Source organism: Amblyomma americanum, chromosome 11 (genome assembly GCF_052857255.1).
Source record: "Amblyomma americanum isolate KBUSLIRL-KWMA chromosome 11, ASM5285725v1, whole genome shotgun sequence".
NCBI classification, from domain to species: domain Eukaryota; kingdom Metazoa; phylum Arthropoda; class Arachnida; order Ixodida; family Ixodidae; genus Amblyomma; species Amblyomma americanum.
In genome coordinates this window covers 74,914,312-74,928,007 of record NC_135507.1, presented here as the reverse complement: position 1 = coordinate 74,928,007, position 13,696 = coordinate 74,914,312, and positions in this window count along the sequence as shown.

Here is a 13,696-nt window from a genome sequence, read left to right as displayed (position 1 = left end):
GACGAGTGGAATAATTCGTGCATACCCGCCGTTTATTGCAAATCGTAAGCCATCGTCGCGCAAGCCGTTGTGAAATTCCTTGTGTGTGCTACGAGGTTCCGCGTTCGACGGCGCGGCGTAGACGGAGACCCAGATGACAGCGGCATCATCAATTACCCAGCCATGCTCTTTGAGTGACGACCAGAACGAAGGGGTTTAAGCCCAACCGGACCCAACCGGACCCGCCGCCGCCCCCTCGGGGAAACGGGCTTTATCCTCCCCAATTGGCGTGGCGGTTCCAGGGGCGGCCCTCCCGAGCACATTCCAGGACAAGGGAACTGTCAGCGGGCCAGAGCGCGCCTTACCTTGAGGAGCGAGTGTCAGTTGATGGATGGAGAATGGAGGCCGGTGACCCGCGGGAACTGTCAGCGGGCCAGAGCGCGCCTTACCACAGCCGACGCTATGCGCTACCTCGAAGACAACCTTCTTTCCCTCGGACTCAACAGGTGAGGGGGGCGAGACCATAAGTGCGGTGGTATGTTTGTGCGCCCAAGTGAAAGCCCTAGCCCCCCTCCTTCCCCTCCGGCGTGGGCGTCCTCACCCTAGGGAGTGTGATGACCCCCATAATGCGCAGGTCCACACGGGACGGAGAGGCAAAGAGACACCGTATGGCTCAGTTTAAACAAACAGATATATTCAATAATTATACATGATTAAGATTCAGAGGCTGGGACGTCCGAGCTTACGTGCCGACGACTTCATGGTGGCGATGGAGTGGCTCCGGAGTTGGGCTCGAGCGGTTGCTGGCAGAAGCTGCACGCCGTCGGGCTTCGGCGCTGAAGGCCCTCTTGGCGAACGATGTCGTCCTGAGCGTTCTTCTTCCGTACTGCTTGTCGATTTTTATATCCTCTTCTCCACACTCCCTAGGGTGAGGACGCCCACGCCGGAGGGGAAGGAGGGGGGCTAGGGCTTTCACTTGGGCGCACAAACATACCACCGCACTTATGGTCTCGCCCCCCTCACGTGTTGAGTCCGAGGGAAAGAAGGTTGTCTTCGAGGTAGCGCATAGCGTCGGCTGTGGTAAGGCGCGCTCTGGCCCGCTGACAGTTCCCGCGGGTCACCGGCCTCCATTCTCCATCCATCAACTGACACTCGCTCCTCAAGGTAAGGCGCGCTCTGGCCCGCTGACAGTTCCCTTGTCCTGGAATGTGCTAGGGAGGGCCGCCCCTGGAACTGCCACGCCAATTGGGGAGGATAAAGCCCGTTTCCCCGCGGCGGCGGCGGCGGGTCCGGTTGGGTCCGGTTGGGCTTAAACCCCTTCGTTCTGGTCGTCACTCAGAGAGCATGGCTGGGTAATTGATGATGCCGCTGTCATCTGGGTCTCCGTCTACGCCGCGCCGTCGAACGCGGAACCTCGTAGCACACACAAGGAATGTCACACTCGCTCACCCTCCAGAAGAATGTTCTCCGAACATTTGAGTCCACGCAGCTCCCCTTGTCTTTCTGAATCGCCTCGCACAGTGCGTCCGACAAAACACTTTTCGCTGCACTCAACACCACTGCACTGCACAACACCATATGCCTCCGCTGTCATAACTGGCGTCTCCAGGGGCAGCACTGATCTTCTTTTACAGATAAACATGAAACTCAGCACCCAAGCCTCTCCTTTCTAGTCCAAACTGGACGAAATAAATTTACCACAGTTACAAAGGAGCTCCCACTTCTAGCACGATCACGGCTCAGACAAAAATATAGATAACGAAAGGAAGTAGGGCAGGTTCTGCATGCGCTCCGCATGCTCTCCTGTGAAGGTGTTACTTAATGACAGAAAGGTTTAACTACCAACTCCGATAACTTAACACATAAGCACATAGCAATGTTATGAGCTGCGGCATTACACAATTCTAACCAGTTCACAACTCCGCTCTGTTTACGCCATTAGTCCGACTTAGCTTTCCGATTTCGCAGCGGATATCGGCCTTCATGAGTCATACTAAGTAAGTCTGTGCCCCTTTGTCTGCTTTGGGACTCGCGAGGGCTCGTGGCAGGAGCCTCTCCTGGCGTTATCTGCGCGGCAACCTCGCGCGCTTCTTCTTCTAGCAATGCATGAAGTAAATCCGGTGGCATTCCGGCCGTCACCTCGGGCGCCTGCCGAACAAATGCAGGAGAGGGCGTTTCTTGCGAACTATCTGCGCGCTCCGCTTCACTTCTGTCCCCATCAAAATCCGCGCTTTCCCTTTCCTCATTTCGTGAATACTGAACCGGTGCCGACTTGAGGCGATTTGCGTGTATCCTTATCAAGCGCCGGTTCACGTCTCGGACTCTGAAGTTTACCGGAGAAAGGTTCTCGACAACCTCGCACGGTCCTCTCCACTTCGTCTGGAACTTACGAGCTAGCCCAATCTGCCTTTGGCAGTTTTCAATGTACACGCTGTCCCCCACATCAAACGGCGCGTCTCTAGCACTGCGATCGTGCACCTCCTTCCTGCGCTTCGCCGCTTTCTTTAAGGCCTCCATTGCGATGTCCCTCGCCACTTGCAAGCGCGATTCTGGCAAATAGCAATGGATCCGGCAGATGCCGAGAAAACGGCATTCAACACGCCCTCAGGGCACTATGAATGGAAAAGAATGCCGATGGGTCTGGCCAACAGCCCTGCTGTCTGGCAGAAAACCGCTGATGTTATCCTGGCAGGTCTTCTGGGGAGGCTGTGCTTCGTGTATATGGATGACATTATCATATACAGTGACAGTTTTGAGAACCATTTGCGCGATATTGAGCAGGTTTTGGTGCGACTAAGAGGAGCGGGTCTCAAGCTGAAGCCCTCTAAGTGCCAATTCCTCAAAAATGAGGTGAAATACCTCGGGCACGTTGTTTCAGCTGACGGCGTGCGACCGGACCCTGAGAAACTAAGGTGTGTCTCGGATTTTCCATCCCCGACTAGCGTCCGCCAGGTCCGGCAGTTTCTCGGCCTGATCGGTTACTACCGAAGGCACATAGAGGAGTTCGCCAAGCTCGCTAAGCCGCTCACCGCCTTAACAGCCAAAAATGTCGCCTTTCGCTGGGACGAAAACGCGGAGGATGCTTTTGGGGCCCTGAAAAGGAAGCTAATGAGTGCACCGCTGTTGCGCCACCCGGATTTTAATTTGCCCTTCGTTATGGCCACAGATGCGTCAAAGTTCGCAGTTGGTGCCGTGCTATCTCAGGTTATCGAGGGCAAAGAACATCCCGTTGCTTTTGCTAGCCGACAGCTGAGCCCCACAGAGCAAAAGTACGGAGCTACGGAAAGGGAGTGCCTCGCCGTTGTCTGGGCAGTAAAGCACTTCAGATGCTACCTTTACGGCCGCAAATTCAAGCTAGTCACAGACTGCCATCCTCTGAAATGGGTGATGAGTGTCAGGGACCCTAGCTCGCGACTCGCTAGATGGAATCTACACCTGCAGGAATACTGCTTTGAAGTTGAGCACAAGTCAGGAAAGACACATCTGAATGCTGATGCACTCAGCCGCACAGCTGCCGTGGCAGCTATAGAAGAGTTTGTCCCCGTAGTCGACCCCGCCGAATTACGCACAGAGCAGTGCAAAGATCCTGACCTGAAGCGAATAATCGAAAGCTTAGAGGGCGCACCGTCTCACCCCGAACAGCTAGGTTATTTCATTGACAAAGACGGCACCCTGTGTCGGCGCACGAGGCCAACCAGGAAAGGGAGACCAGAGAAAACCGCTTGGGAGAGAGTCATCATACCTCGGTCGTGGACAGAAAGGGTTCTTCGCGCGTTTCACGATGCGCCATGCGCCGGTCATTTTGGCGTAGCGAAGACACGCAGGCGTGTGGAGCGTTTGTACTTTTGGAGTGGCATGCGACAGGATGTTAGAGACTACTGTGCGAAGTGTCATTCCTGTCTCGAAAGAAAAACACCCAAGGGACGAAGACCAGCTCCAATTCAGCCGTTCTCTGAGGTTTCGGCTCCCTTCGAGCAGACAGGTATGGACATAATGGGCCCATTGTCCACGACCACTTCCGGAAACAAGTACATTTTAGTATTTGTCGATCACCTTTCAAAATACGCGGAAGCGGTAGCACTCCCAGATCAGAAGGCAGACACGGTTGCAAGAGCATTTGTCGAACAGATCGCGCTCCGACATGGACCCCCGAGGCAACTCTTGACAGATCGGGGAACGAACTTCGTGTCGCAGCTAATGAGAAGAGTTTGCGAGCTGCTTAAGATCGCTAAGAAGCAGACAACACCGTACCATCCGGCTTGCAACGGCGCGGTGGAGCGACTGAACCAAACCGTGGCCGGGTTCCTGTCGCATTTTGTTTCGCGCGACCAGCGGGACTGGGACTTGTGGCTCCCGTATGCAATGTTTGCCTACAATTCCGCAGCACACGAGAGCACGGGCGAATCGCCATTCTTTCTTCTCTACGGCCGAGACCCGGACCAGCCTAGTGAAGTGCCAGAGGGCCCCCGTCGTGTCCCATACGCTTCACTGGACGACTATAAGGTTGAGCTAGAATCGCGCTTGCAAGTGGCGAGGGACATCGCAAAGGAGGCCTTAAAGAAAGCGGCGAAGCGCAGGAAGGAGGTGCACGATCGCAGTGCTAGAGACGCGCCGTTTGATGTGGGGGACAGCGTGTACATTGAAAACTGCCAAAGGCAGATTGGGCTAGCTCGTAAGTTCCAGACGAAGTGGAGAGGACCGTGCGAGGTTGTCGAGAAGCTTTCTCCGGTAAACTTCAGAGTCCGAGACGTGAACCGGCGCTTGATAAGGATACACGCAAATCGCCTCAAGTCGGCACCGGTTCAGTATTCACGAAATGAGGAAAGGGAAAGCGCGGATTTTGATGGGGACAGAAGTGAAGCGGAGCGCGCAGATAGTTCGCAAGAAACGCCCTCTCCTGCATTTGTTCGGCAGGCGCCCGAGGTGACGGCCGGAATGCCACCGGATTTACTTCATGCATTGCTAGAAGAAGCGCGCGAGGTTGCCGCGCAGATAACGCCAGGAGAGGCTCCTGCCACGAGCCCTCGCGAGTCCCAAAGCAGACAAAGGGGCACAGACTTACTTAGTATGACTCATGAAGGCCGATATCCGCTGCGAAATCGGAAAGCTAAGTCGGACTAATGGCGTAAACAGAGCGGAGTTGTGAACTGGTTAGAATTGTGTAATGCCGCAGCTCATAACATTGCTATGTGCTTATGTGTTAAGTTATCGGAGTTGGTAGTTAAACCTTTCTGTCATTAAGTAACACCTTCACAGGAGAGCATGCGGAGCGCATGCAGAACCTGCCCTACTTCCTTTCGTTATCTATATTTTTGTCTGTGCCGTGATCGTGCTAGAAGTGGGAGCTCCTTTGTAACTGTGGCAAATTTATTTCGTCCAGTTTGGACTAGAAAGGAGTGGCTTGGGTGCTGAGTTTCATGTTTATCTGTAAAAGAAGATCAGTGCTGCCCCTGGAGACGCCAGTTATGACAGCGGAGGCATATGGTGTTGTGCAGTGCAGTGGTGTTGAGTGCAGCGAAAAGTGTTTTGTCGGACGCACTGTGCGAGGCGATTCAGAAAGACAAGGGGAGCTGCGTGGACTCAAATGTTCGGAGAACATTCTTCTGGAGGGTGAGCGAGTGTGACATTCCTTGTGTGTGCTACGAGGTTCCGCGTTCGACGGCGCGGCGTAGACGGAGACCCAGATGACAGCGGCATCATCAATTACCCAGCCATGCTCTTTGAGTGACGACCAGAACGAAGGGGTTTAAGCCCAACCGGACCCAACCGGACCCGCCGCCGCCGCCGCGGGGAAACGGGCTTTATCCTCCCCAATTGGCGTGGCGGTTCCAGGGGCGGCCCTCCCGAGCACATTCAAGGACAAGGGAACTGTCAGCGGGCCAGAGCGCGCCTTACCTTGAGGAGCGAGTGTCAGTTGATGGATGGAGAATGGAGGCCGGTGACCCGCGGGAACTGTCAGCGGGCCAGAGCGCGCCTTACCACAGCCGACGCTATGCGCTACCTCGAAGACAACCTTCTTTCCCTCGGACTCAACACGTGAGGGGGGCGAGACCATAAGTGCGGTGGTATGTTTGTGCGCCCAAGTGAAAGCCCTAGCCCCCCTCCTTCCCCTCCGGCGTGGGCGTCCTCACCCTAGGGAGTGTGGAGAAGAGGATATAAAAATCGACAAGCAGTACGGAAGAAGAACGCTCAGGACGACATCGTTCGCCAAGAGGGCCTTCAGCGCCGAAGCCCGACGGCGTGCAGCTTCTGCTAGCAACCGCTCGAGCCCAACTCCGGAGCCACTCCATCGCCACCATGAAGTCGTCGGCACGTAAGCTCGGACGCCCCAGCCTCTGAATCTTAATCATGTATAATTATTGAATATATCTGTTTGTTTAAACTGAGCCATACGGTGTCTCTTTGCCTCTCCGTCCCGTGTGGACCTGCGCATTATGGGGGTCATCACACCGTCGTCTGCTTCTATGGCGGATGCAGCTGCACCGTTTCGGCACCGACCATTGAGGAGGTGCATAGTTTTCCTGCACTTTCCTGAACAAGACCTGCACAACGTCTCCACTTTTTTGAAACGAATGGCGTCGTGCAGACGGCGCCATCTTGCACCGCTGAAACGAATGGTGAAGTGCAGCACCGCGAGAACCAGTTCACGTAGTGCAGGCGAATCGAACGGACCTACCGAAACTCAGCTTGCCGTTTGTTGCGCCGCCAATTGCAGGTTGTTGATGATGATGACTGTTGAGTCGAGAAAAACGACCGTTGAGACGCCAACCGAATGGCTTTATTCCAGCCAGGTGAATCCCGGCACGAGCACGAGACGCGTGCCAGCCGCCGCGAGCCCCGCGCGAGCGCGCAACAACGGAGCGCAGCCAAGCCAAGCCAAGCAGACGGCCTAGCCACTGCATGTGGCTACTGCCTACATCATCTCCCCTGACAGAAAAGCAAACTCTTGGAAGGATTGACGCAACGTCCACACCTGGTGTGCCAGTGGGAGGCGTCAACGCAGGTTGTTTGTGAATCTTCTGGAGAAACTGAAGTCCCAGGGAGAGACTCCTCGTATACGACGTCTTGGCTGTCTCTCTCCTCTTCCGCAGGTTTGAGAAAAGGGACAAGAAGGGTTCGATTTCGTCGTATAGTATCGTTTCCAGTGTCAACTATATATGACCTAGGCTCGCTTGCGGGCGCCACCACGTTCCCTTTTCGCTTTAAGTCTGTAACCCAGACTTCATCTCCTTCCAGAAGGGTCGGAAGCTGCCGTACGCCATGTCTATCGTAATCCCTTCGCTGCTGTTCGCGGTATTGGGTTTCAAAATTCCGAAGCTTAGTGGCGTCTGGTGAACGGGGAAGAAGCCTTCCGGGAGTCAGAGGAATATCCGCAACCGCCTCCCCATCAGTAGTTCAGAGGGGCTGTAGCCATTTTTCAATGGAGTTGACCTGTATGACATGAGTCTCAGGTACGGGTCTTGGGTCTTCTTCATTGAAGTTTTGATGATTTTCACCGCAGCCTCATCGAGTCCGTGGCTCTAGAGGGTATTGTGGGCTTCATGTGACGTGTTTGAACCCGTATACTTAAGCAAACTTAGCGAAGTCAGAGGACGAGAACTGCGGACCATTATCTGAGACCACCTCTGGGATGCCGTGCCGGGCGAAAATTTATTTGCAGTGATTGATCACGGTACTAGATGATAGCTTCTCTAGACGAGTGAGTTCCGGATATGTGGAATAATAATCAGTCACGATTAACCACCGGTGGCAGTTGAAGAACAGGTCCATTGCAACTCTCTCCCATGGTCTTGAAGGAAACTCGAAGGACGAGACGGTTCCGAGAAATCCACATTCGCTGTCGGGTCCAGATGCTTCAACGATGTCAACCCTGCGTGACACGGAGACAGACGCGATGTGGCCCTTCTTGTGGCAGCCTCTGCATACCTGCGTCCGCGCCGGGCGTAGTGAACGCGGATGTCGTTCTTTCCCACTCCAACGACACAATCTCGGAACGCTGTCAGGTGGACGCGGATATGGCCTTGATTCAAAGTGTTCTCAGCCGTCGCTGAGGTGAGCAGCGTTCGTGGTGTGCCTGACTTGCTGTCTGCATGATGCAACTTTGATGACGGTCAGCGTTTCGGGGTGAAGCTCCGCATGCTGCTTACGAACGCTTTCGACCTGTCTGATACTGTAAAGCGCCTTCTGAAGAGTAAGATCAGCATCAAGTTGCAGTCTCGCTGACAATTTCTGGTCTTGAATGCCGACGACCAGTCTGTCTCGAACCAGTTCCTCTCGGAGGGTGCCGTACTCACAATGGTTGGAAAGCGTGTGAAGCGCAGTTACGAAGTCTTCCACGGATTCGCCGTCGTTTTCGACCCTCGTGTTGAAGCGTGCCCCTTCAAAAATGACGTTGCTCCGTGGTATGAGGTAGCTGTCGAACTGCTTTAGGACGACTTCTAAGTCCTGAGCGTTCTCACCGGAGAGTTTTATGGTTCCGATGACGTCCTCGGCCTGTTCGCCCTTGAAGTAAAGGAGTGTGTCGACTTGGTGTGACCCTGATTTGTCGCAGACACCGGAAGCCATGTAGAAACGCATGTAGAAAAGCTTCCTCCATTTCGGCCAGTCAGCAGGAGTCGTGAAGCAGAAGGCCTCGGGCGGTTGAATGACGAAAGACGCCATGTACTCGCCGCGTAGTCCAGGCCGTAGACGCTGCTGTGACGTGTGCCACCATCGATGGGTATCCAAGTGAGAGGACGCAGCCCCGGCTGGGCTTACTGTGAGAATTTCGTTACTTCTGACACCATGTTGAATCGAGGAAAGGACCCTTGAGACGCCAACCGGACAGCTTTATTCCAGCGAGGTGAATACTGGCACGAGTACGAGACGCGTGCCAGCCGCCTCGAGCCTCGCGCGAGCGCGCAGCCAAGCCACGCCAAGCAGACGGCCTAGCCAGCGCATGTGGCTACTTTCTACAACAATGACCTCAGGCTTAATGGCACACACCCACGAATTGCAGGTTCTATTTGACTTTCAGGTTGCCTTATTACCATCATCCTCTTGTGATATAAGTGCGCTATAATGGCTTCAAAAGAAAAGTTGTATACTTCAGTATCGACCAAACGCGTAACCTTCACGCACGTTTGTCAGTCTCAGAGATTTGTGGGTCTTTTCTCCTACTTCGTCATCATGCTAATTATATACAATTACTACGCTATATCCTGTCCTCAAAAACCAATTTTCCACTATTTATGAAAATAAAGCTCTTGTAATGTAGTAAAGAGCAAGAATTAAAATACATGCATCGCAGCCGCAGGCCAATCTCGCAAGTAATGTTTTTGTGTTTAGGAGCTGATTGATATTCTCTCGATACAAGCTAACTTCAGTTTCTCCTCAGTGTCCCTTTAGACGTAGCTAGCCGAGTTTCTCGCAGTCGCATTCGCCGGCAGTAAGTGCCACTGAAGTGGCACATACCCCCCCGCGTGGGTATGTGCCATATACCTGGGGTGAAGAAGAAGATCAGCTGACGGCATTAGAGCGGTGGAGACTTCCTCGATCATCCTTTCACCCCGGATCACTAGGTGGAGTATAAATCAAACGGCAATAATCACTCTTCCAGGACTGCAACTTGGTGAGTTACGCGGCTGTATAAGGCGTCCCTCAGGCTTTATAGCAGCGTGTCTAATGAGGCCGCAGTGCCCATGACGCTCACTCCCGTGGTTCTTTTGTGACACGTATTTTCTCTAACCAGCGTCTCCTTTTTACTTTCTGCTCTAATGACCTCTACTTGAGCTACTTTCAAAGTTGGAAGGCGTGATGAACATACGCCTTTAAATGGTTGGGCGGCGCCGGTTGGTACACATTTGTAGACCATAACTCTATAGTATGGGCAATGTTTCGCAAAGGCCGTGCGTAATCATAACTCACGAGAAGGAAAAGTGCTTACCGAGTATCGCTACTTAGCAGCCTCAAAGTAAGGCGCGTTTCTGGGAGTCGTAGCCCACTCAACGATGACTAACATTGAGCGTAAGGTGGCCGTGAATTAGAAAAATGAAAATTGGTTTTTGGGGAAAGGAAATGGCGCATTATCTGTCTCACATCTCGGTGGACACCTGAGCCGCGCCGTAAGGGAAGGGATAAAGCAGGGAGTGTAAGAAAAAAGAGGTGCCGTAGTGGAGGGCTCCGGAATAATTTCGACCACCTGTGGATGTTTACCGTGCACTGACATAGCACAGCACACGGGCGCCGCTGGCTCAGCTGGCTCAAGGAAAATGGGCTACAGCACTCAGTATGTCTTTGACGGGGGAAGCTCTCCGTGTGTTCGGTCGACTTTCCCTTGCAGATTCAATGGATTATGATAAGGCTAAACTAGCCCTGCTCCAACATTTTCGATTTACAGCAGAAGGTTATCGCGAAAGGTTTTGTGAAAGTAAGCCGCTTGATAAAGAAACAGGCAAGCAATATTGCGCAGCACGTTTGCTCAGTCTTTTTGATCGATGGGTCGATATGTTGGGTGCGGCAACAACGTACAATGATTTACGTGACTTGGTGGTGGCCGAACAGTTCATTAGGAACTGTCATAGTCTGGCGATTTTCCTTCGAGAAAGAGAGTGCGAGACGCTGGACAAAGTGGCTGAGGCAGCAGACGACTTTCTAGAGGCCCAGCGGCAAAGAAACTTGTCTTCGTTCAAAGAATCGTTCGAGGTGGGCATCCAGAGAGAAAAGGATATTCCATCAAATAGACAGTCAGGAAGGTGCCTCATTTGTAACCGACCTGGACATAACGCCGCTGTCCATCGCTCTAAGCCAAAACAGCTTTATTACGTTTATTGTCGAAAACAGAGCATGATGTAAGTTACTGCTCAAGGAAGCATGAAAACCAGAAGCAATCGTCCTGTTGTGTTCAGCCAGAGAGTGTTGCGCCTGAAACGGGGTCCACAACAGCAGATAGGCTTGAACCAGCCGAGAATAAGGCGGTGGTCAGACTTGTACGGAAAAAGCCTGCAGACACCCAACACATGCCTGTACTCGAGGGAGAGCTCCGAGGTCTACCCTTGCGTGTTTTACGAGACACTGGGAGCAGTACGGTGGTTGCGCGAAGGGCCCTACTTCCTGACTCAGCTCTGTGCACGTTAAAGATCCCCAGGTGGTCGAAATTGTTCCGGGGCCCTCCACTACGGCACCTCTTTCTTCCTTTCTTCTTTCACTCCCTCCTTTATCCTTTCCCTTACGGCGCGGTTCAGGTGTCCAGCGATATATGAGACAGATACTGTGCCATTTCCTTTCCCCACAAAAACCAATATGTCACCGGCTCAACATCTACGGTGTTGGTGGCAATAGTCTGGAAGTTCCAGAGGCAGAAGTCTATATCGCTTCCCCTTATTTCACTGGCACGGCCCTGGTAAAGTGCATGGATAGATCATTGTACGATGTCATACTTGAAAATATACCAGAGGCCCTAGAGCCGTCAAATCCAGGTATTAATTGGAAGAAATCGGAGGGCGTTCCTAAATTATTTCCTGGCATAGTCAATGACGATGTTGGGAGTGAAAATGGTGAGGGCGAGGGCGCAAAAGTGGTGTTGGCTGGAAAGGAAGTTTCCGGGCGAAGGAGGGAAAATACTGCTTTAAAAGGACCCAGAAAGAGGACCTCAATAAAGGTGCGCTATGTCTGGGATGTTAAAAGACGACAGTTCGTAATTATCCCCCAGCAAGAATTATTTTAATGCGTTATATGGAAGCAGAGCTATATGCAGACAAAATTTGAACGTCCGCGTCTTCGCGCCTTTCCCTCTCCTCTCGCAAGGCAAAACGGCGTCGCTCCTCCTCCAGCCACACTCACTCGGCCGCTCCCCTACCTCCGTCAACTGTGGCGCGCGAGGAGTGGCCGCGGCCGCTGTAGCACGTGATGTCTGAAAGAGTTAGGGGCTGTGAACCAATGATAACCCCCGGCTGCTGACGTCATTTGCAAGACATAACGTCGTCTGCGAGGTTTTCGTGCGAAAGCCCGGCACCGCGCGTCACCGCGAGGTGGGAAAGCGGGAATTTTTAAAAACGTATTGTAAATTTCCCGCCCGCTTCTGAGGTCTCGTACGCGGCATGGACGCCCGGTGGCCTGTACTCTACATAGTGCAAGCATTTTAGAGCCGAGCTCATACACCCCTTTCTGTGGCCCTTTAAGCGTTGGTCCCATGAGGTTCACAAAGGAAATGCTAGAAACAGAGCAGAGAGACGATGAGTCATTGAAGGCGTGTTGGGTGAAAGTAGGGAAGGTGTTCCATGACAAGCACGGCACTTCGTACTTGTATTCTGTTGAAAAGGGTTTGCTGTACCGCCTCTATCGTCTCGCCTCTGACAGAGAGGTTCGACAGGTAGTACTTCCCAACTCTTGCCGATCACAGGTGCTAAGGCATGCCCACGATAGCCCGTTGGCGGGGCATCAGGGCATCAAGAAGACTACAGATCGAGATCTAGAATTCTACTGGCCGGGAGTGCAGGAGGAGATTAATAGGTATGTCAGTTCGTGCGACTCGTGCCAAAGGACGTGCCGAAAGGCAAAGCAAGGAAAGCTTCGTTGGGACGCAATGCCTTTTATCGACACTCCATTTGATCGGGCCGCTGTCAATAATGTCGGTCCGCTGTCGCCCACATCGGTGAAAGGGAATAGCTATATTCTCACTGTCGTCGATTTTGCCACGCGGTATCCCGACGCCGTGGTTTTGCCAAAGATAGATTCAGCAACCGTGGCAGAAGGTTTGGTCGAGATGTTTTCCCGAATAGGTTTTCCGAAAGAGATCCTCTGTGATCAGGCCTCCTGTTTCACTTCCGAGATGATGAGAGAGCTCAGTGATCTCTTGGCGGTGAAACATCTCAATGTGCAATGGGATGGTGAATAAATTTAACGGCACACTCAAGCAGATCCTGCGGAAGCTTAGTCAGGAGCGGCCGAAAACATGGGATCATTATATCGCTCCACTCCTGTTCGCATACAGAGAGGTGCCGCAGGCGAGTCTGGGGTTTTCCCCGTTTGAGTTGATATTTGGACGACATGTGCGAGGACCGCTCGCAGTGCTCAGAGCCCTGGACCAGAGAAGAGATGGGAGAAGTCACGAAGACGACCTATGGTTACGTTCTCGATCTAAGAGAATGTCTCGAGCATACTGTGAGAGCGGCACATCAAAATTTGTCGCGTGCCCAACAGTCTCGCAAGAAATACTATGACAGGAACAGCAAGAAGCGGCATTTAGGAGTTGAAGATCGTGCCCTCATTCTTTTCCCGAGCAGCCACAATAACCTGCTAATGAAGTGGAATGGTCCTTTCGTGGTTGGTGGCAAAAAGAACGATGTGGATTATTGGATCGACTTTGGCCGCACTAGGAAGCTCTTCCACATCAATATGCTTAAGCGATACGAAGGACGTGCGCCCCAGGGGACCGTGCAGGTGCCATGTTTCATTGCAATCGGAAAAGGTTACTCAGTCTCGGAAGACGTAGGTGCTGTTTGCAGGAGTCATTTGTAAGGTGCCGGAGGGTGATGCCCAACGTACAGTGCTACTGTCCGGTGTTTGCAATTGTTACCTGTGCATATTTAGCCTGGTAGTGTTTGTACGTTATTTTTTCCTTCGTTCGCCGGCTATGGGTTGTTCAGTGTGTTCATATTGTTCTTCATGGTACAGACATATTAAAGTTTGTGTCTGATATTTTGTACTGTTTTCATTTGGCCTTTTGTCACATGCATAA